This window comes from Rissa tridactyla, chromosome 3 (genome assembly GCF_028500815.1).
Source record: "Rissa tridactyla isolate bRisTri1 chromosome 3, bRisTri1.patW.cur.20221130, whole genome shotgun sequence".
NCBI classification, from domain to species: domain Eukaryota; kingdom Metazoa; phylum Chordata; class Aves; order Charadriiformes; family Laridae; genus Rissa; species Rissa tridactyla.
In genome coordinates, this window is record NC_071468.1 from 88,796,826 (window position 1) to 88,820,648 (window position 23,823).

A 23,823-nucleotide genomic window follows, 5' to 3' on the forward strand; every position below is an offset into this window, starting at 1 on the left:
GAAATGACCGTGAGGTAGTTAAGTTTTGTAAGCAATTTCTTGAACATAAGAGCTTCCATACTGGGTTAGACCAAGGGCTTTGCTGGACCAATATCGTATTGCATTAGTACAGGGCAAGGACATGCAATAGTCCCCTCCAGCACTTTCCCTGCCACCAGTATTTCAAATTCAGAGATTTTCTGAGGCAGATTGTTGTTTCTATGCCCTTAGTAACTGGATTTCTCCATCAGGCCCTTGCCCATCTTCCCTTAAACGTACATAGATCTGCAGCATCTACAACCTGCTGTGGTGACAAGTTCCCCAGGTCAACCACATGTACAAGAACCTGCCTCCTATTGTGTATTTTCAACCTGAATACTGCTAGTTTTGTTTGATGCTCACTAGTTCTTTATCAGAAGATACATCCTATACAAGCCACTTACAAATGTATAGGTATCCATCATATGCCCTGCGGCCCCTCTCCCATCCTGAAGGATTCTAGCTAAGTTAGTTGTGCTTTACGTGAAAGATGTTCCTGTTTTCCAACCTCCTGCTGACTTGCAGGGACCAGAACAGCATCTGAAGGATGATGGAGCCAAACACTTCTTGGCAGTGGAAAGAAGAAAACAAGGAGCAAGACCTACTTGCATTGGGCAGCTGTGTTGAGACACAACAACTGCAGCTTGGGAGGTCCAGGTTGGACATCGGAGAAAATTTCATCACCAAAAGAATCATGCAACACTGGAACAAGTTGCCCAGACAGGTTGTGGAATCACCATCCTTGGCGGTTTCCAACACTCAGGTAGACAAAGCCACAGCTGACCTGATCTAGGCAATAGTCCTGCTTCAAGTGGAGGGTTGGACTTGGTGACCTGCAGAGGTCCCTCTCAACCAATATTTCTGTGATTCTTTACCTATACTCAAGAAGTAAGCAAAATGTGGATTTCTGTGGCAGCAAAAAGATATTCTTTGTTTTGTTCTCTACTGATTTTCTAACGCTTCCTAATATTTTTTTTTTTTTTTTGACAGCTGTTGAGCATCAGGCTGATGTTCCCATGGAGCCATTTTCATAACTGCAGAACTCTCTCTCCTGAAAAGTAAGAACCAAATCAGAACCTGCCTTTTCATACCCGAAGTAATGACCGTTTTCCCCCTTCTGTATCACTTTGTATTTATCTGCATTGAACTACATCTGCCGTTTTATTGTTCAGTCACTCCCTTTCATAAACTTGTCTGCAGCTCTTCAAGGCTGTCTCGTCTTTATGAACCTAAATAATTTGATACCCTCATCAGACTTTGTGACCTGACTACTCATCCCTTTCCCAGATCATTTATGAATATGCTGAGTAATGCAGGGCACAGCAGATTGTTATTGGTAACCTATCACCTCTATAAGAACTGATCCCTTAGTCCTTGTCCTGGTTTGAGGACAGTCCTATAATTTGTTTCCTGCCTTTCAGAAAATTAGGCTAGTGGAGCTTCGTTTCTGTTTATTGAACTCTGGGTGATGGGATCAGTGTGCTTCTGGTCTATCACTCCAGTCGCTCCTGCTTTTGGAATCTGGGCTGGGTTGTTTATTTCGTGTTTTCTTTTCTTTTTCTTTTTTTTTTTTTCCTGAAAGACTTTCTTCTCAGACAACACTCATTGAGAGCTCTCAAGATAAATGAACATTTGTAAAAAATTGTTTTAGAAAAATCAGAATACATTTCCAAGCATAACCTACATTCATGTTTTTAAATTACTTTTAACCATTTTTTTTTCTTGAAACCTGTTTCATTACTAATATTTTATTTCTTGCACTAATAAGATTATGTATTTTGGATAATTGTTAGTAAAAATTTAGACATTTTAAAAAAATAATGATCACATAAAAAATTTCCTCAAAATATAGTTCGCAAAAGACATGAGCAATATATATTTCAGAGTACAGAGTCTTTAGAAACACACTGTATAATATACATGGTAGGGCTGTAAAAATGTAATTGTTGGAAAGGTTCCAGCATGCTAATTTTATCCTTCAGAGGTAATTTTATCTCTTTAGAAGATTAGTGAGCCCTTCTGGTATTTCTGCACGTTCCAAAAATAAGTTTGACATCATATACCAACTGAGAGATGTTTGCTTGGAACTGAGCTTTGAAAGACTGATACCTAAAATTAAAAAAAAAATTTGCCATTAACATCAAGAATGTACTGACTTCTATCAAAATTCTTCCTGCATATCTACAAAGAAAATAAAGAAAAAGAAGCAAGATTGTCCCATCAGATTTGTAGCCTGGTTTTGAGTGAATTCATAGAACAGCAGTATTCTTATCTTAGGGTAGATAATCCACAAAATGGTCTCAAAATGTTTCCGAATCAGATTCTCTTAGATTTTTTTCAGGTAGAAATTTGAGGTAGGAGCTTCAAATTTCCCTTTGGGCAACGTATGTTGAGCGTGAACATACTGGCTGGGCAGCCGCTCTTGGAATGTCGTCTGGCCTTACGAGGCTAGAGGAACACGCTCTGCTCTTATGTGGGTCTTGCACACATGTCAAAAATGTTTGATTGTAGCAACAACGTGCCTTGTCCACAATCTCTGAATTGTATCCCATGTAGTGCGTTGTGCCTCAGCGGGCAGATATACCTACCCACAAAATATTCTTTCACATATGACTTATGGGAAGAGAAAACAGCTCAGGAAAACCAAACCAAGGTTTGTAGATGTCAAAAAGAATGCAAATGCCTATAAACAAATTAAAAGTTCAGTGCATAGCCCCTAGCCATACCCCACAAGCAGTCAGCTTTAATGTCTTCCTTTCTTCAACCCTTCCTGTACTCATGTATACACGTACACATGTAGTTTATTCCAAAACTAGTGATTACTTGGATAGTAACACTTTAATTCTCAAGCTGCATCTGGATGCTCTTCCAGCTTGGCTGATACCATATATTTCACTTTCTTTCTACTTTTCTTATCCCAGGAAGACTATTTTTTCTGAACTTTAACACTTTTCCAGTCCCCAAACACTATACTTGGGATAACTCATTGGCTCATGATGAATGGACGTGAGATAATTCCTACTGCTTTCTGAACAAAGGGATGTGAAATACAATGGATCTTTCTTACAGGATCAAGAATGGTCTCCATGGTAGTGTCTCTTCTGTGGCAGCTTGTTGCCACAGAAGCCCTTTTGTTTGGTGGACCAGTTGGGGTTGGTTATTGTGCTGTTCAGAGGTTCCTGTGACACAATGCTGACCGTTTAGACTAAAACACTGAATGAAACAGACCTCTGTTAGAAACCCTGGCTTTGAGGACTTGGAAAAGACACAAGAACTGCAATAAATCGCATCATTTTTTAAGAGCACACCCAGCGAGGACAAAGAGCACGACAACAGCATCGCTAGCTCAGGAGGGTTCTGCATAGACCAACGGGCTACCGCCGTCCAGGCTGGCGAGGTAGTTATTCATTTTAAATTGGGTATAGGTGTATGAGGGAGGATGGTGCCAGAAACAAGGACATTACCAATGAGTGCAATGTTGTCAACACAAGAACTTACAGATGACAAAAAGAAGGAGGGATGTGAAACTCGAGGCATCTAGTTGTGACCTGATTTTCACAACAGGAGTTTATGAACTAGATATATGGGTGAATAACAGACTTGAAAAAAACCACTTTGTAGTAGTACAAACAGATAAAGTCTCAGTTCTGAGTTAAAACTATGTCAAGCTTGTGGTCAAATCAAGAGGATGCTTTCTTCAGTGAGGCAGCAAGCAAAAATAAATGTGGATATGTGTAAGCATATGACCCTTAGGGGAGAGGCTCTTCTAACTGCAGAACGGAAGTGAGTTAAGACCCCAGCCACCACCCAGGTCCCACTTTATATCATTTTTGTCTCCTCCTGGAACAGCAGTTGAAAATGAAGATGGACAGGCTTGTTGTTCTGGCATTCATATGTTTAGCAGAAAAGCAGATTGTTCGCTCACTGTTGCTAAAAGAGCAAAACCTACAATTCTTACCTGATGCGCAACATCATGGAGATTATATAGGTATATATAAAGCGAACATTTTCCTCAAGGAAAATTTCCACAAGGAGAGGTACTTCCGGAGATGTGCCAGATGGCAAATATTTTTATACGCACAACGTGTTGGCAGGTTGCAGGCAGGTACTGTTAAGGAAAAAAAAACCCCACACCATTTTTGTGAGCACACTACTTTGAAGGAAACGGTTTCCTCCAACTGTCATTCCCATTGCGCTCAGCACACCAGCAGCTTTACTGGAAAATCAGTGAACTGTAGATGGTAATACAGCACACTATGATATGGATAAATGACATTTTGATGTGAGGAGAAAAGAAGTGCATGACCAGAGACTCTGAGAAGCTTTGGAAAAACACCCGATTTTGCCTGGCTGAAGCTGAATATTCATTCCCTCCCCAAGCCTCTAAATTCCTATAATGGAAACAGCATACCGCAGAGGAAAGTTAATAGAGTGATGTTGACATGTTAGATAAAATAAGATTTTAGCTACTGTCAGCATGATTGACCCAACAGAGGAGAAAGAGATTCCAGGCAAAGATGAACTGGCGAGGGACATGGTGCCCAATCTCGCTACTCAAACCAGCAGAGAGTCAGCGGCAGCGAAGTGCGTATCTTAAAAAGTCTGAGAAATCAGAGGAATTAACAGCAATATGTTACCAGAGAAAATGTGACATTCAGCATAAAACTGAGTGCCTGTGGTACTTCCAAACAGAATATTGAAACAGTCTTCCTCTGGAAGTGTTGACAAAGGAGGAAAAAGTTCAGTAACAGAAATTGCATTTTCAAGAGCTCAAAAAAAGATAAAATGAGGATGTTGGCCTTAGTCCATGGGTAGTAAGGAATATTGTCTTTATTGTCAGTGTTAACTGAAGGTGACCGTAAACCATTTACTGCGATCGCAAAGATACTCAGGAGAGTACAAGATTAATTTTTCAGCTATAGCTACATGACTTAGAAATTGAATACAAACCTGAGGGAAAAAACACACCTTAAAAGAACCGTTTACTTAACCACATTCCAGAATAGTATTGCATCAAAAGGCAGACCTTTTTTGTTCATTCTCAGTGAACTGTAGGTATGAAGTCAGATCTGAAGACAAGCTGGTGATACCATTTTAAAATTCCATTCACAGCCTCGAAATAGCTGGCTGTTTCTGCTAAAATTATTAAGAGTCTAATAGTTACTAAGGTTGGAACTTTTAAGGTTTCACTTTAGACTTCAAACTTAATATTCCACTGAAACGAACACAGGCATTTTATACCTCTCAGAGCCATAATTATTATTAGGAAAACAACGTTATATTTATTGCCAAAACCCATGGGTGAATACAGCATCAGGGTTGCCAAGTATGCCTTGTTGCTGTCCAGAGCGTGTTAAACATACATTACCTTTGGGTCTCTGAAGCTGGCTGGAGAAATGAGGACCAAACAAGGTCCAGGACCTTTTTAATGCAATCTTCCATCTTCTGCTTTGCACCCCACGTAGCTCTCTCCCGTGTCTTTTGTCCATCCGTTCTCACTGACCTCCACTGCGTTAGGCAGGGCTCAGTCACGCCGGTAACCGAGGGGAAGTACAGCTGCAGCTAAACTAACCGGGCATCTTTTTTTCTGGGTGATACTATGCAGGAGATTGAAGTAAATACTCATAACTGTCCTTCTTGGCTCTCAAAGCCCCTGCATACTTCTAATAGTTTTAAAGCTGTCTGTAGGTTTTCAGCTTTCTGCTGGAATCATTTCCATATGCGAACAACCCAGTGGATAGTTCAACAGGGAGAGGGGAAGCAGAAGTGCTTTGCCCTAATCAGACTCCCCTTTGCGCTTTCTCAGAACGGACTCCTGCAGTAGTATTTGCACAGAATCACGTCTCCTGTCTGTCATTCTGGCTGTGCTATTCCCTCAGGATTTCTGGAGGTGAGCACACTACTTTGAAGGAAACGGTTTCCTCCAACTGTCATTCCCATCGTGCTCAGCACACCAGCAGCTTTACTGGAAAATCAGTGAACTTGAGGACGTTGTTCTCAAGAGGCTACAGGCAGAAGTGTCCTCCAAGGAAACCCATAGATTAATAGATACTGAGGATGGTTTATTTTAGGTTAGGTTTGGGGGCTTTTTGTGTTTTTTTTAAAACCTGACTTAAATTTGACCTCTATCTTAGTGAAGACCTGTCCTAAGACTGTCCTCCAAACCCATCCTCTTTCACTGTCACTCGTCACACTCCCAGGCTCAGGCAAGGTGCATCCTTGTGCAGTGACAAAGAGACTCACTGGGGCCTCTCTCAGAGGAGCACTCCTGTGACAAAGGAAAGACAGAAGGAGCAAGCTACAGCATGAATTTTTCCCCTGTGGCAGGCAAATTAACAAAATATGTTAATTCCCTTGACAAAAAAAAAGAAGATAGAAATTAGAAATCATGTTATTGTTATCTTTTTCAGATGTTGCTTGCGCGAACTGTAAATTTGGGGGTAAGTCTGGAGGGCAGTTTTAAAAAAAAAAAGAGCTGAGTTAAACACGATGTGAGCTGAATTTTTTGGAGAGAAAGATCTGTTTCTGTTCATTCCTGCCTCAAAACTCTCTAACAAGTTGTCAAGCTGTAGTGCTTGCAATGAAACATGCAATGCAAGCACTGCAGAGCGGGACACTTGGAAGAAGTTTATATCAGACCAGTACTTTCAGAGGTATCATCGAATCAACAGTAGCATATTGGTTTTTTTATCATCCCAGCATACCCACACTTTTAATTTTGAATGGTTTTTTTAATTAAATGTGGTACAGAGTCCATCTTTGGTGGCACCATCCACAACCCAATGGATTATTTGATACCAATGTAATATTAATCCCCATTGATTTATTTGGTCTGCTTGCTGGTACAACTGAAAAGGTATGGGAGGCAAACCCAAAGCCCAGGCAAGAAAGTGGAAGGGGTTTTTTTTCTTGTTCCAGGCCTTCGTATCAGGTCTCAAGAGAGAAAAATGATGGTGGAGATTCAATAACCACCTAGATTCTCTTCCTCTGCCCATTACATTTTTTGCTTCTGATAACTCTCTAGCCCATAGTCTCCTTGCATAGTTTAACTGTATTAAAGCAAAACAGATGGGAGAAGATTGACTTTAGAATGAATTTCATGCAAGTTAAAATAAATGGAAAATTATAGCCCCAGCTTGTAATGGAAAACGGATACTCATCTGAAGAATTATCACCCATTCACATACCTCTGCTCAGCCAAGATTTTTAAACTAACAACGGCACATCACTCAGTTACCAAATCCTCATTAACAGTATGTTTTGTCAAAACTCCCTGAGGTGGGGTTTGCCTGCTTCTTGTATTCGTACAAACCTCACCTCATTTTCAGCAGAGCCAAACATTTATACACATTCAGATTATTACCAGAAGTTGTGGGACTACTCACTGGATAATCCTTCTCTATCACAGCAAGCATAAGCTATCTGTCTTCATCCATGGCTTGTGCTTCCCCATTTCATTTTCATTAAGATGCTGCTTATTATTACGGTGCGAACTCCTCTCGCTGCCTGTAACGTCATCCAGTATTTTCCATTCATTATGTGCTTGAGCAAACACCATCACGCTTCGCCTGCTTCTGGTGTTGGCTCTCTGCTCTCCATTTCACCCCGAAAGGAGCTTCGCTTCTACTTCATGATGCCCCTTCAAATCCTTCCTTAAAGTTCTCCCTTTCTGTGACGCCCCGAGAATACTTATCACACTTAGGCTATTGATGGGCAGAAACCAAGCACACAGACCCTTATAATTTTATTATCTCTCTGTAGCCTTCTTTCTGTCTGTATCCCATTTACAGTGTGTATCAGCAGATGACTGCAGAGTCCCCGTTTAGGACAGAGATTTTTACAAGCAATAATAACACAAATAATAAATGAATTTTTGCGGCATGGGATGAAATACATGTGCACATACATTACTTCAGTTGCCACAATGCTGGTTTTGGAGGAGATTTAAATAGGTGGCATTGCTCCACTTGTGCCAGTACCTATTCGGTTTCACTGACAATTACTGACAGCACACTGTTGCAGCAACAGTTCTGCATTTCCACTTGAAAATCTCATTTTTAGCGATTTGTGAACTGCATCTAAAAATATATCCTCATTTGAAAATTGGCACTCAAGCTACAGTCTAGAAGCAGTTCCTGTTTAAACCTATTTAGTTAGTTCAGCAGTTTTCTCTAAGAACACAAAAGATACCTTTGCTGTTCCAGAAAGCATTCTTCCATTTTTCCGTGTTCGGAACTGACTTTGATGACATTGTTCTGCATTTCAATTATCTCCAATATGAGCTTTTTTTAAAAAAAGAATTCATTTGCCATGTATCAGCTTTGTACTTCCCTGCCCTTTGACAGTCGGTGCTGAGTAGCAGTAGGGAGCAACTGGCTGCAGTCAGAAAGATTAGAGAAAGAACTATAGAATGCCAAAAAGCATATGGAAATGCCTGGTCCTTTGATTTACTTTGGCAAATATACGCTGAAGACTATATGCCTAATTTACAGACTTACTACACAACAAAATGGCATTGGCCTTCCAAGTTAAACAAGCTCCCAGCCAGAAGAAAGGCTTCCCAGTTGCAAACAGCACAATAAAAGGGAGTCCTCTAGGACAATGTGAAACTCTTCCAGAGAATGAGGGTCCCAAGGCAATGAGGTCCTCTCCTGGTTTGTTTGTAATTCCTTGTTCAAGTTTATTATCCTTTTTCTCAACCCTGGGAAGGTCTTACCGTGTATAGACTTTTACTCCAACCTGTGATGGGCTGTACGAACATCAGAGCGGGTGAGCGAAGCTACAGGGCTGTTTGCATCTCCGTCAACTCTTCTGCACTTTTCCTGCAAGATCTGTCAAATCACAGGGGAGGAGTTATAAAGGATGGCTGGCTTGGATTTAGCACATTGGTAGATGCCAAAATTTTCCACAGTTGGATGCATTTGGCTGAGGACTAATGTGTTTGCATTGCTACCTGGAACCTGCTGAAGGTCTGAATGGGGATGTGGCAGTTTTAGCAATATTTAGAAGGGGGGCATCTACCCTCTGTAAACCTCATAAATTTATCCCTGTGGAGGTTCATTCAGCAATTTATTCAAACTTTCCAAGCTGTGTGGTTACACAGGCCTAGAACAGGATAGACACTGTCCTCATGTTGGCATAACTATATGTAGATATGGGGCATTGCACACAGTACATACGTGTACATTTGCAAAGAAGGCCAAATAATGCAGGCATCTGCTATCTGTAAGAATGTCAAAGGCATAATTTAATTAAGTTATTTGATTAATTTGAGTATCCCATGGCACAGAAATGCATTATGTACTTATTAATATGATGTAAAACTAAAGAAGCAAATGTAATGGGTCAAATTTCCAGACAAAATTCACTACAACCCTCTGATAATTTTCAAATTACATGTACAAGCAGAGCCCATCACAAATGCAATTATGTGTGCAAACTGTTTGAGTGGAGGTCACACCAGCTTCTGCAAAGGAGAATTCCCCTAGGGAGGCAGACTGTTCATCCAGATTATTCACTGGGCTACAGAAAGCCAAGCTTTTTAAACAAAAGTTGTTAGCAATTTAATAATACATTAATATGATTCTGAGGTTAAAAACTAAAGCCAGAGGGAGGAAGATAAGACTAATGGGCAAATCCAATGTCTTTGAATTTTTCTTTTGTACGTTAGCACAGTCATGCTTTGTTGACTTCAGCAAATTGCGTTCCTGCTTAGTAGCATTATTATCTTAACTCTAAAATATTCAATTAAGATTTTCTTGAATGGGATTCATTAGAAAAACATGATGGTATTCCCAAAGTATGATCCTGACTTCATTTTTTGCTTCTTTATTCTTTCACTTGCCAGAAAGAGTTGGAAACACTGGGTTCAGTTCCACTGACTCAGCTCTTTCTAGGAAAACACACAGAATTGCAACTGGTTAGTCTCATCTATTAATTCTAGAATGGATCTTTTTTGAGATAACTCCAGGAAAATTTCTCCTTTATGAAATGTTCCTGTTTTGCTTCAATAAAAGATTTGTTTTGACTTCTAACATATAATTCTAAAAAGAAATAAGATTAATGGATTACTGCTGTGAATTACTAAAAGTGTGGCATACTATTGGAGAAAGGTTTTAGTTTGTAGAGCGGGCCAAACTAATGTACCTCAGCTTATTTATCTATTTTTTTATTTTTCAAGCCCATTCTGTTCTGCTATCCAAAGAATAAGCCAGTTTGCAAAAGCAAATTCCATTGCTTTGTAGTAAGTAAACATTACAAAAATGACAATACTGCTAAAACTTAAAGCACTAAAAATGTCAATAGCTTATGTAGGAATTAAGATAATTTTAAAAATCAAGGTTGAAACTGGTATTGAATCAGAGGTTCAGTGGGTTAAAAATACTAATGGTGGTTAAGCCATCATTTGGCCAGATCACCCAATTTAGAAAGGAGGCAGTCAAATCACAGAAGTTAAAGGAACAAAGAATTATTTCTTATTAACTCTGTATCAGATGATCAAAGAAAATTAAATTGGTTTAATCAAAACCTTCTTATTCCTCTTTCCTTCCCAGCACACAATAGTGAAACTGAAATAGTTGGTAGAGGATCTCTGGTTTTAGGCCCTAGTTACAGATCTTAACTAAAGTGGTAAAATCAGTTTAGCTAGTCTTAAATCGTTTCTTAAATTTCAGGTTCAGTGTCATTACACAATTTCAAAATTAAGCTTTGTGCTTTGTGGTTGTGCAGTCGATCCGGTACATTTTGCAGGATGGAGAACCTGCAACAGAGCATACTTCGGCTTTCAGCCTCTCTCACCGCAGGCATCTCTGTTTTTTCTCAGGTGTTTTACTTGATGAATCTTGTATTGTACTTGATGAAAAGTCTGCATGTTTCGGACATTGCTGATCAATAAAAAGAGTATTCAGGTCCTTATTTATGGGCAGAATAATTTCATAAAGGCCAGTTAGAGATTGTCATTTCTCCTAAGCATAGAAATGTAGTTAGAGAAAGTCCTGTTGAGGATGATGTCTGTGGGAAGGTCACTGCTGCAATCATATGGTTTCTGAACATGGGGAAAAAGGCGAGGGAGGGAGTCTAGGGCTGCCTTTACAGAAAAAGGCCTCTTATTTTCAATAAATAGCTGATAGTCGTATGATCTACTCTGTCCATTTATGCCTGGTTTGGGCCTTTGCAAGCTCACAGAAATTAGCTGCAAGCCTCATTGTTAAGCCTCTCATTCACCCCCAAAGTATCTTATGTGCCCTGAAGGTGCTGGAAATCAGCTGAACAAAACAACTATCAATAGCCCCATCACAGCACCAGGCATAAAAGCCAAGGGAGAATACACAGAGTCTCACTGATTTTTACCCAGTATGGTTTACACTCAATTAATAAGACTGAACTAATAGCGAAGATCTGCTTTTACATTTTATCAGCATAGGCTCCATATAATATAAAATCATTAGAGTGTATGCCAAGGAAAAATTCTCATTTGAGCTATTTCTCTCACAGCCCGTTGTTATCATAGCTGTCAGTTTTCCAGTGCATTCTTTAGAAATGAAATTGCACATGGATTGACATCATAGTAGTTTTAGCATCAAAGAGTAAGAGCCTATAGAATTTATATAGCTACAGCGTGTCATAAATCACAGTTCCCGTAAAAATGTTAAAAAAACTGAGCCAATACTGTCATAATGAGTTTCTTAAAAAAGAATATAATAATATAAATCGTGTGCAGTGGCCTTCATTTAAAAATTAAGGACAGATATTTCTCCCCATTTTGTTGACTGTTTTCATACCACTTTAATGCATTCAATGTATCAATATCAGTGCATGGGAATAAGCACTTCCAGAATGAGGCACCTCGCTGGTATTATTGTTCATTCCAGTCATCGTTCTCAGTCAACTATTTCAGTCCAAAGTCAACCTTCAGCTTAAACCCGATACGTGTCCATTTGTTTATTTATTTCAGCGAAGACAGGGCCACAGTACAAGTGATTACAAACCATTTTCTTCAGTATATTCCAGGTATTCAATTTGGATTTCTTTCTGAGACACAGACATAAGCTACTTCAAGACTATCAATACCTCTGACACAAACTTTCTGTTAATCAGTTTCCTCTGGATTTTCTCCAGAAATTGCATTTAGCAATGCAGGAATAAAAGCGACTGGAGCTACAAGCTCACAATAACCTGTAGCTTTGTCTCCTCCATCTGTTTTAGGGTGAGATGGTTGTCCGCTTTTTCTATGACTAGATTAAAGACCAGGAGGGATAGTAAGGCACGTGGGACAAAGGAGAAGCATTTACTAAGGCTTCCAAGGGTCAATGCAGAGCAATTAGGCCTTTTGGCTCTGAATCTGTAGAAAACTATAGAGGGAGCCTAGAAAGATTAGCTTGAATGGCTAAAGTTACCTTTTTGGAATACCTCACAGATGCCAACCTCTCAGGCGGCTAAATTTAGATGAGGTAAATCCCATTCTCAGTATGGTGTCAATTCAGCGGTGCACTTAATCATGGGCTATTTTATAACAACTACCTCCCACTGATGAAAATTAGAGAAGAATGTGATTTTTTTTTCTGGATCAGGGTTATGAATACGAATAATTGAGCATAATTCTGAAATGTACTTTCCTAAAAAAAAAAAAATCAACATTTTAGAATTAGCAGATTCATTAAAGAATAGATATTTTTGATAGATTAAAAAAAAACAAAACCAACAAGCAGCAATTTTTTAGATCCTTGGTCCTTTGAGATACTTGTGGTCTCATAGGGAAATGACTGTGAATCCCTAAATAAAGGATTAAAGTCCAAAGATTTTTGGATTAAAGTCTGAAGGCTCAGGTTTTGTGCTTGTAATGTCTCCTTTGTTATTTTTTAGGATACTTTAATCATTAAACATTTCTGGAAATGAGAACTTTAGTCCAGATCTTTATGTAAAGTACAATCTGTCTCGTTCCAGACTTTTGGCTTTTATGGGAAGACTGGATCCACGTTGTTCTATCTTTTTCAAAATATGTAGCAGAGATTGTATCTTGAGACTAAATCTCTCACGATAAATATACTTAAAACATTGTAATTATGTTTGCCCGTGTCATTGCTTTACGTTTCTCTTGCTAGTAAAAAAAAGCAGATTGAGAGGAGAAAAATTCCAGTGCTTTAGAGGTGGTTGTTTACACAAATTCCTTTTTCCACTATATCAGTTACAGAGAAAAGTGAGATATCGGTGTTCTGTGGTGTCATAATCCTTATTGAGCCATGTATGAAAATTCATTGCAAGAACATTGAATTTTGAGCTTTTCTGTTTGCTAGTTTAGCAGGATTTCTTTCTTTCCATCTTTTTTTCCAATATTTCTCATGCTAGTTTTGTGTTTCTTTTGCTTACTTCTGTTTCCCACTGTTCTGGAATTCCAGTACAAGATAATCCTATGCACAAAAGGAAAACAAAAGTAAGACTGCACATAATCTTGTAGCTTTTGCAGATGTTACACTGTGAACTGTGAAAGGTCTATATAAACTTCAGAAATGTCACACTGTCCAGCTGCTAACAAAAAGAAAATTAAACAGCAATCTTTAGTTTATAGGCCTATCCCATCACCTCATGATTTTGGAGAATGCAAAAAATCCACATAAATGTCACTCATGTTCGACCTGTTCTTAGAGAAATGGGTGACATAAGGACTAAATAAAGAAATCTGCAAAATACCCTATCTCAAATTCTACTTAGGACTCCTTTTTTTGCCCTTTTACCGATACTAAGACTTGACTCATAACTGTCAGATCCTTGTGCTATAACAGATATATCCTAGCTGAAAACAAGACACAAAATACGTACAGGGAATTTCATGAGGTGCTTTAATCACATAAGAGTTTTACACAGTAACTGTTCCTTTAGCTGTCTGTGTAGGTAAGTATTTCCTGTCAAAATTAGACTTGTCATTTCAAGTTTCAAATGAAAACAGCATTGGTTTTGATCTGAATTTGGAAAACCTTCATATTCTTACTGTATCTGGCTATCAAACTCCTTCTCACGTAATAATAAAGGGTTTGAAAAGATATAAAATACTTTCATAATTAAGGGCAAAAGCAGAATACTGTAACGTATTTCAACATCTTTTATTTTAATGAGCTAACCACAATTCTGTTAATAGCTATAGCAATTCTGGCAGAAACATCAATTACAGGAAAAAATAAAAATACAATAATTAAATAGACAAATGACATCAGCAAATTAAGATCCTTTACAGTTTTGCCAAGAGAAACTGTGGCTAGTGAAATTAGATACTGGATCAAGCACTGAATGCAGCACAGCTTGGCAGAAGGAAGGCAGAGAAAACTCATGAGTCTGGGAATCTGTGCCTGAGAACATGGACAGGATCAGTAAAGGCTGAAGCCCATGAGGAGAACCCATGTCTGCTTCAGAGGAAGAGGTAGGAAATTCCTCCTTGGCTCCTGCCCCCAGAAGAAAGAGGACTTCTAGTATTGGAAATCTTTCTCACACTTTTTAGGGTTAGAGGCCGCAGGGCTTTACAGATAAGGGAGGAAGAGGTGTGAGGAATTAGCTTCTCTGTACAAGGTCAGCATTAATTCCATGCCAGAAGGGGGAAGGACTGAGGAGGCTGGTGCAGAGGGTAAGTATGGAGTCAGGGAATCTGGATGCTGGATGAGAAAGAGAGCACTCCAGCACCCTTGTGCCTGCTTGGGAGAGGGTGTCGTTCCTAAGGTCAACCGCTGCATTTTGTAATTCATTAAAGAAAACAACCAAAGTCCCATTTAATTTACTGAGAGCAAATTTTAATAGATTACCTTTGCCTTTAGCTTTTTGCTTATCTACCCCGAATATTGCATTCTGCATTCTCAAGTCCAGGCATTTGGGAAAATAAATGATTTGTTTTCTCAAGGAATTTTTTTGAAGTTAGATCATAAGCTTTCCTGGCAATTTAGCTGATGGAGATGATATATGAAGACTGATGTATTAAGTCTCTCTGACTGCAGAAGAGATCCAATTACCTAGGGAAGAAATGTGAAAGGTTACCACTGGTACCTAAGCATCCCTCTCCGAGCTTCTGGGAGGTCTTCTGGTTCTAAACGAAGCCAGAGCCCAGCCTGGAAAGGGAAGGAAGGGGAACATTTTCCTCTGTTAGCAGGAGTTTCTTGAAGATTTCCGCTCTCAGTACACCCTTTTCTTTCACATTCTTACAACATGAGCTAAATCTAAGAAAAGTCTTTGGGAATAAAGCAGGTACTACAGACAACGTTTGCAGGTGTACTAAGTTAGTCATTGAAGTAAATTAAAAATGAGGGTCATTATGAAAAGCTGCAAAAGGATACAATAAGTGTGAAGTGAATGGTACTCACTGAGTGTTCAGGTAATAAAATGGCAGACAAAATCCAGTAGCGATTACCGTTAGGTGTTATGTATAGGAAGAAGCAATTTCAGTTTAACATATACGGTGGTGGACACAGAGCAGACTATTACCATTATGGTCTCAAATCATGCCATGTAGGAAGCCACTTCTATGAAAATATCACCTCAGTGTTGAGCAGCTGTTACAGCAGACAGAAAGTTAGGAATTTTTATGAAAGAAGAGAAGAAAAATGGAAAACAGTGCTATGCCACAATGAAATAAATTTAAGACGTCCCCATATCTTGAATACCATGTGCAGTTCTCTTCATCCATCTCTGAAATGATATAATAAAACAAGGAAATGGCAACAAAGAGGATGCAAAGTATCAAACAGGTTCAATATGAGAAAAATTAAAACCCATTCGGGAAAACAGTTGATCTAGAAGAAAAAATACAAAGGTTTATAAAAACCTGCGTGTCATGGAGATAGAACATAGGGAATGATTTTTCACTGTCTTTTCCAATAGGAGCAACATCAAATGAAACTAGTAGGTGACAGAATAAAAACAAACAAAAGGAAGTACTTTTACATGCCTACATAGTTAACCTGTGGATCTCCTTGCCACATAACATTGCGGATACAAAAGGTTCACATAAATCAAAGGTGGTTCGGGCAAACTCATGGAAGCAAAATCTGTAGTTAGCTTTTATTGTAACTGCACCTCCTCTAGCTCAAATGCACCACCTCTAGCTCAATTAACTCCCGAGCCAGAATTCACTCAGGAAAGTACTCTGGGAAACGTCACTACAATGCCTGCTAGTAGACACTGTTTTGCTTTTTAACCTGGCTTGACTTTTGCTGGCAGCAGAAGAGAGACCGAGAGCACAATTTTCCTTACAGTGGAAGATGTCTATTGACATCTTTTAGACATAAAAACACCCCCATCAACAGAGACGTAAGAACTGAGACAGATGATCTCAGTGAATTTTCTCAAAAATGCTGTGTAAAAAAAACAGTTCTGGGCACTCCAGAAGGAGAGGGCACATCTTTTTTTTTCTCCGGGAAGCACATCAGCTGATGAGATCTTGTGACTCTTGAAGATATAGCTCCAACAGAAGACACCATGTGTCGTTTGTTTTGTTTCATTTGTTGTTTTTTTTTTTTAAATGTGAAAAGAAGCCTTTATTTTCTTAACATATGTTATGTCATGAATTCCTGGGGAATTGCCACCGATGGCTCTTTGCCATTGGTCCTCACCTCTGAGGTGAGGCATCTGTGCATACTGTTCCTTGGTATAATCAATCAGGTCTTATCACTCTAGGAGTGAACAGTTTCTGAGCTGCTGTTAATTTCAGACTTTAGTCAGTTAGAAGAGGCCCAGCTAAAAAGCAAAATTACAAATCAGAAAATCGGTTCTGTTTTACCTCAAACCAGGACAGGGCTGTAGGCTAGCATTTCAGTTGAACACCAGTGCTTATTTCTTGTGCTCCCTTTTGTTCACCTCCATGGGCTGCAGGAAACTGTCTCTGCTCACCAAGTATTTAATGTGCTCAATATGCACATTTGGAGACTGTGTTTAGAGCTAAATAGGTTTTTGGTCTGACCCAGTACAGTTATTCTAATGCTCTTACTTATTTAAATGCACTCCTATGTGATAGGGTCCAGAGTTTTGAAATAAAGGATTTGCTTCTCATGCAATTCCACTCCCACTTAAACCTAGTGAGTTCACTTAATTTTTGGAGTGAGTTTAGATCAAGCTGTGGATGAAAGAATCCTGCCCACTTGAGGTCCGTTTGAGCCCTCTCCTGAGGTACCTGAACTTGAAGGAACACAAAAGTATTCTCTGTCTTCCCTGGCCCTATTTACAGCACAATTTCAGAACCTCCAGCTCAGCTAATCAAGCACTCTTGTGAGACATGGAAGATGTTGAAGACACCATGAAGCCATCAAGCCACACCACCCTGAGAAGGGAGGTGAGCCCGAGGCTCCCAGTTACTTGGTAGCTGCTGTAACCACTAGGATATTATGTAGATGGGGAGTATTAGCACCATTCAAAATAGTATCTACAATTGCATTTTAGGAGCACCCAAACCTGTAGGTCTGAGTGGACTCAGAAGACTCAAGTAGAAGAATGGCTCAGTGCATCATTCCAAACTTCCCCTGACCACCCCCAAGGACAGAGAAGCATAGTTCCAGGAGAGGCCAGAAACAACCCAGTGCCCTTTTCTGATGTAATGGAGAGTTTCTGCCAATTTAGGCAAAAACTGAATGTGGAAGGGTGGAGTCAGACTGCAGATTAAGACCTTGTCCTCCCTCGATTCATGTCTGCTTTTGATGATGAGTCTTTGATTAGCTGAAGTCCTCAGTCATGTTATCTTTTTTTTTAATAATGAGAATTATAAAGAAAAGATTAGGGAAATATAAACAAAAATAGACATCTCTCAGAGGAAGCTAGCTTGGCCAGGTGTATGTTCTCAGCTGGGCATTGCTCTTTTACCAAAAGAGGTGTTTCTGCTCCTCGTGGAAAATGCAGCTCCCAGTAGAGTCAACAAACTGCAAAGGAAAGTGCTACCTTCTTTAAGGAGCCATAACAAATACCATCCTCAAACCCCGAGGCTTGCAAAGAGAGGCAGGGCTTCAGATCCTGTGTCTGCAGAGCACCTCCCTGAATTAGACTAGCAGCAGTGCAGAGATTGCCTGCATGGTTTCTATGGAAAAGTCATGGGGTTTTTTATTTGTCAGATGAGCTGAAGAGTTGGTATGCTTTCCATTTATACTGCCTTTCCCATAATCTGCATGTCTTTCCTATCTGCTAAGAAGGTACTTGAAAAAAAAACAGATACAGGATAACAGCCTCCCTGCTGAAGAAGTCAACAAAAAAGCTATAATGTCCTTAATGGAGTGGGAAATGATGCAATATTATCAGCTTTAAGGCTTATTGTCTCTTTGTCTTCCCACTTCAGTGTGGCCAGCAACCTAGCAACACCTTTTCTCCAAAGTTTAAAAGTTTTAATTAAAATCTTAGGACTGCCAAAATATATCAAACACAAACAATTAATATCTGTGTGAAATATGTGATGGATACGGAATATATGAACAATTCGTAACACTTGAGCTCAACAGCCTAAGCTAATGAATATCTACAGACATAAATCTGCATAATTAGACTTTTTGGAACAGTTTGTTTCTTTACATTTGCAATGCTGCACATTATGCTGTTGATCCTGTTGACACAGCAATATCATTATCAAATTAAAACAGACAGTAAGTGGTTTAAATCAGTCAGCACTAGGTGTTTCCTACCCTACTGTGAAATAACAAATGTTGCCAATATAAACAAATTAAGAAAGTGTAGTGTTTTAAAAAGCTGGATGTCAACATTACTGTAGTATTATTTACATTAAACTGGAAAATACTAAAAGCTTAGCATTTGCAACCCATCAGTTTCAAGCCACCAATTAATTAATTCATTCAATCCCTAGGTAGTATAGCAATGCTGTAGTTGATATAGGATGAATGTTTACGGCATGAATTTTTATCTGCACTTCAGAAAGTCAGCATCTTACTTCCTAGTTAATTTTAGACTGTTTTTTCTGTTGAGAAGACTCTTTGTCAAAAAGCTGTGAGAATTAAAAATGACCTTTTCAGCTATTTGAGAAATTAATTTTGTTTCAAGTTTAAGGGGAAAATCCAGTAAGTTATTGGAACATGAAGACGTGCTTTCACACAATAGATCTTTTCTTCGTGGGACGAGGTCTTACATGTTTTGTCCTCTCCGTCCAGAAGCATCAAACATGGTCGAGAATTTTAGCAGCTATTACAAGACAAAAGAATCATAACGATCCCCTCGTACAAACCCCAGGCTGGATACCACCAAACCATGCCCTAACTCCCAAGTATAACATGCCCTTACATCTTCCTTACCTGCAAGTTCCTCAGGCTGCTGACTGTCACCACCGGATCAATCACGGGGGGGACACAACACAACTGTGGAGCGCAATGGAAGTCAGCCCCTGCATTCCTAGTGAGCTAGATCGTAGCCATACCTCCTGGCACTGTTTTTACAGTTCTCAAACTAATTACTTTCTTCATTGCTTCTACAAAATATATTACGATCCAGGTGCTGCTACGTTCTGAAGTGTTTTTGTAAGTAGCTTTACACTCATTTGTCAAATAAATGAACCTGGCACATTCCTTAATACCTTTATTTTTTCTAACTAATTGTAAATCATTCATCCTCAGTCAAATGTAATCCTTAATGCTCTGCTGGACTTTAATCAAATAATAAATCTAGTGATACAGAAACTACAATAGGATTTCAAATCGCTACAGATTATCAGGATAACATTACAAATGCTTTGGTGTCACATGCCCAAAGACTGCACTTACAAAATGTCATCTTACTGGCTGTGGTGGGTTGACCCTGGCTGGATGCCAGGTGCCCACCAAGGCCACTCTGTCACTCCCCCTCCTCAGCTGGACGGGGGGAGAGAAAGTATGATGAAAGGCTCGTGGGTTGAGATAAGGACAGGGAGATAGCTCAGCAATTACCGTCACGGTCAAAACAGACTCAGCATGGGGAAAATAATTTAATTCATTGCCAATCAATTCAAAGTAGGATAATGAGAAATAAGAGCAAATCTAAAAAACACCTTCCTCCCTCCCTTCCTTTCTTACCAGGCTCAACTTCACTCCCAATTTCTCTGCCTCCTCCCCACCAGCAGCGCAGGGGGACGGGGAATGGGGGTAGCAGTCAGTTCATCACACATTGTCTCTGCCGCTCCCTCCTCCTCATGCTCTTCCTCTGCTCCAGCGTGGGGTTCTACCCATGGGAGACAGTCCTCCATGAACTTCTCCAACGTGGGTCCTTCTCAGGGGTTGCAGTTGTTCACAAACTGCTCCAGCATGGGTCCCTTCCTTCAGGAACAGGCTGCTCCAGCGTGGGACACCCACAGGGTCACAAGTCAAACCTGCTCCGTCCTGGGACACAGGTCCTGCCAGGGGACTATTCCTGTGTGGGCTTCCCATGGGGCCACAGACTCCTCCAGGGCACATCCACCTGCTCCGGCATGGAGTCCTCCACAGGCTGCAGGTAGATATCTGCTGCAGATGGGTATCTGCTCCACTGGATCTCCACGGGCTGCAGGGGGACAGCCTGCCTCACCATGGTCTTCACCACAGGCTGCAGGGGAATCTGCTCTGGCACCTGGAGCACCTCCTCCCCCTCCTTCTTCACTGACCTCGGTGCCTGCAGAGCTGTTTCTCTCACATACTCTTGCTCCTCTCCCCTGCCTGCTGTTGTGCAGCAGTTTTTTCCTTTCTTCAATATGTTACCACTGAGACATTACCACTGTTACTGATGGACTCAGCTTTGGCCAGCGGTGGGTCCGTCTTGGAGCCACCTGGCATTGGCTTTATCAGACACAGGGGCAGCTTCTGGCATCTTCTCATAGAAGTGCCCCCTGTAGCCCCCTTGCTACCAAAACCTTGCCATCCAAACCCTATACACTGGCTCCGTACCTTATTTTCCAATTGGATAACCAAAACTAAACTATATGTCTCTCAGCTGCCCCACTTAATGTAAGCTTGAAAGGATTAAGGAGTCAATGTGTACAAATATGATTACAGGGTTGGAAGTTTCAGAAAGGAAGAAGTTACGCAAAAAACCTACCAAAATAATTTTGTGCAGCTCTTAGAGCTGCCTTCCCAAATACTCAACTGTCTTCACCCTACCTCAGCAGAACTAAAAAACAAATAGCAAGTGAAGCATTACCAGACTTCATTTGTTACAGGATACAAATAATATAGGACTTCTTAATATTGTACTGGGAAATATAAGGGGTCACAGGAAAACTGAAATGAAAAGTGAAATTAGTTAGTTAGGGTACAAGTGCCATCACCATAGAATAGTTAGTAAATAATATTTGCGACCACCTGCAAGTCGCTTCCTAAGAAATAAACCATATAGAGCACAATTTTATGCCTTAATAACTTCAGTACTTTTTGAATGTTTTGCTTTTCATTCCAGCTCCTTTTGCTTGTCTGGCTTTCCTCATGTGAGTACTTCACAGACTTAAGAAATGTATCTTTGCAACAGGCTATACAACCAGGGCTTTGCAGAGAGCGAAGTGGGACAGCCAGTAACGGAGTGATCACTCATGTCCACAGGCAGGCTCTCTGGCAGAAGGTCAAGTCCTTTTCAGAGTCTAAACTACAAAGGTCTTCTACCTAGGAAGGGTCTTTTTAATATTTATTTTCCATTTACACTGAAAACAAATTCGCAGGTTTCCACTGGTAACTCAGGGACAAATACATCACGCAGTTTTTCAGTGCCACTCCCAAATTAGGTTTTTGCTGGGATTCCAAGCCCCTCAGCCATTTTGCGTAATTTCCACATGCTGATATATGGCTCTACGTGGGTCATACAAAGTGCACATAATAACCACTTCAGTTAGCAAAAATCTAGTGGAAAATAGTTACGCTTAATTAAATTGCTTGATCCACATTACTGTGCCACCTCCAGAAACAGGTGCAGAGGTGCTGTGGAAGCGAGTGACTTGGGACCCCACCACTGCACATCAAACCGTGGCTTTAGTGGCTATAGTTGGTGCATCTACTGCACCCTGCTTTGTGTCCATACTTACTTAAGAATATATTTCATAGAATCATAGAATGGCTCAGGTTAGAAGGGACTTTAAAGATCATCTAGTTCCACCCCTCTGCCATGGGCAGGGACACCTCCCACTAGACCAGGTTGCTCGAAGCCCCATCCAGCCTGGCCTTGAACACTTCCATCCACAGCTTCCCTGGGCAACTTGTTCCAGTGTCTCGCCACGCTGACAGTAAAGAATTTCTTCCTAAAATCTAATCTAAATCTCCCCTCTTTCAGTTTGAAACTGTTACCCCTCCTCCTATCATTACACTCCCTGATAAAGAGTCCCTCCCCATCTTTCCTGTAGGCCCCCTTCAGGTACTGGAAGGCTGCTATATGGTCTCCCTGGAGCCTTCTCTTCTCCAGGCTGAACAACCCCAACTCTCTCAGCCTGTCGTAGTAGGAAAGGTGCTCCAGCCCTCTGATCGTCTTCGTGGCCCTCTGCTGGACCCATTCCAACAGGTCCATGTCCTTCTTGTGCTGGGGACTCCAGAGTTGCACGCAGTACTCGATTATATTTATTATATAAGTGTGTACTTAAAGAAATAGATCACTATCAACAGGATGCAACGTTCACTCCCTCTCTTGGGGCTTGAGAAAGGACATCAGTGGTTTGCCTTGTAGTAACAATTTACAAGTTGGCATGGCTGTGGAGAATAAATTCATTCTCCTGAGGGTGGCAACAATAATGCAATGGCTGCTGGAGTGAAGAGCGTGGTTTTGTGGTCCGCCTTGAGAAAGCACTTAGAGATCCTGACTCCAGAGGAGAAGGGAGCACAGGTAAGAGGCTCCTCTTCCTCTGCGCAGCTTGCCTGAAACGGCTCGGGCTTTAAAGCTTCACTTCAGTTGGCTGAAGTGAGGCAAGCCTTACGTATAATGCAAGGGGGAGTCCTTACATATTAATGTTTAAAAAAAGAAGGCCACATTTAAAATTTATTTTTCTTTTTCACAACAAAATGCTTTAGAAATCTGTTTGAGTGACAGTTACATGATCCAGAACTTTTCCTTTCCTGAAGAACTTACCCCCTGTGTATTTGAAATTGTTTGCCCGTCTCCTCTCAGTTCATGGATTAAGTTGCTGTGCAAGTCCTAACTCAAAGTTGTACTATCTTCCAGTAAAAGCTTTGCTTTTTATTGTTAGTCTAGTAACCATATACATGAATCAGTTTTTTCACTGTTTTTCTGTGCAGTCCACGTACTTCTATGTTCTTAATTAAAAAATAACGTAGGATTTATTAGCTATGTTTCTACTACACTGGGCCAAATTCCCAGTTCGTTATTGCTTGATGAAATAATAATAAAGTTAAAATGTGTTACATTAGCTACTAATTTATTTTTCTTATTAATTTAACTTTTACACAGATAGATACAGCTTATCATAATCTTAGCACAATTGAAGAGCAAAGCAGATGGGAAGTTGTAAATTGAGCTAATTTTAGGGTCCTCCAGTCTAGTATAACGGTATCTCTCCTGCCAGACAACCAAACTGGGGAGAACAGATTAAGTCCTTTATTTAGGACCCATCCTCTGACGGGAGTAAAGAACGAACGATCCTTCTTGGAGGAAAGCTTTATCCTGAAACGTCTTAGACGCTGATCTTAGTCCAGCAGCTAAGCACCTCAAGACTTTGATGAATGAGGGCGAGAGCTCTCGGCACCTGGCAGGAGGGAGTTTGTAGCGAGGCAGCCTCCCCAGGAGATGGGATCGCTGCTCTTAGAAATGAGCAAGCTGCTACAATGGGTGGTTCAGTTAACAGGGGAAAAAGTGCTGAATATAAAGGCAGGTTCAAAGTCTTCACATCATGCAGAGTATTTTTAATATATC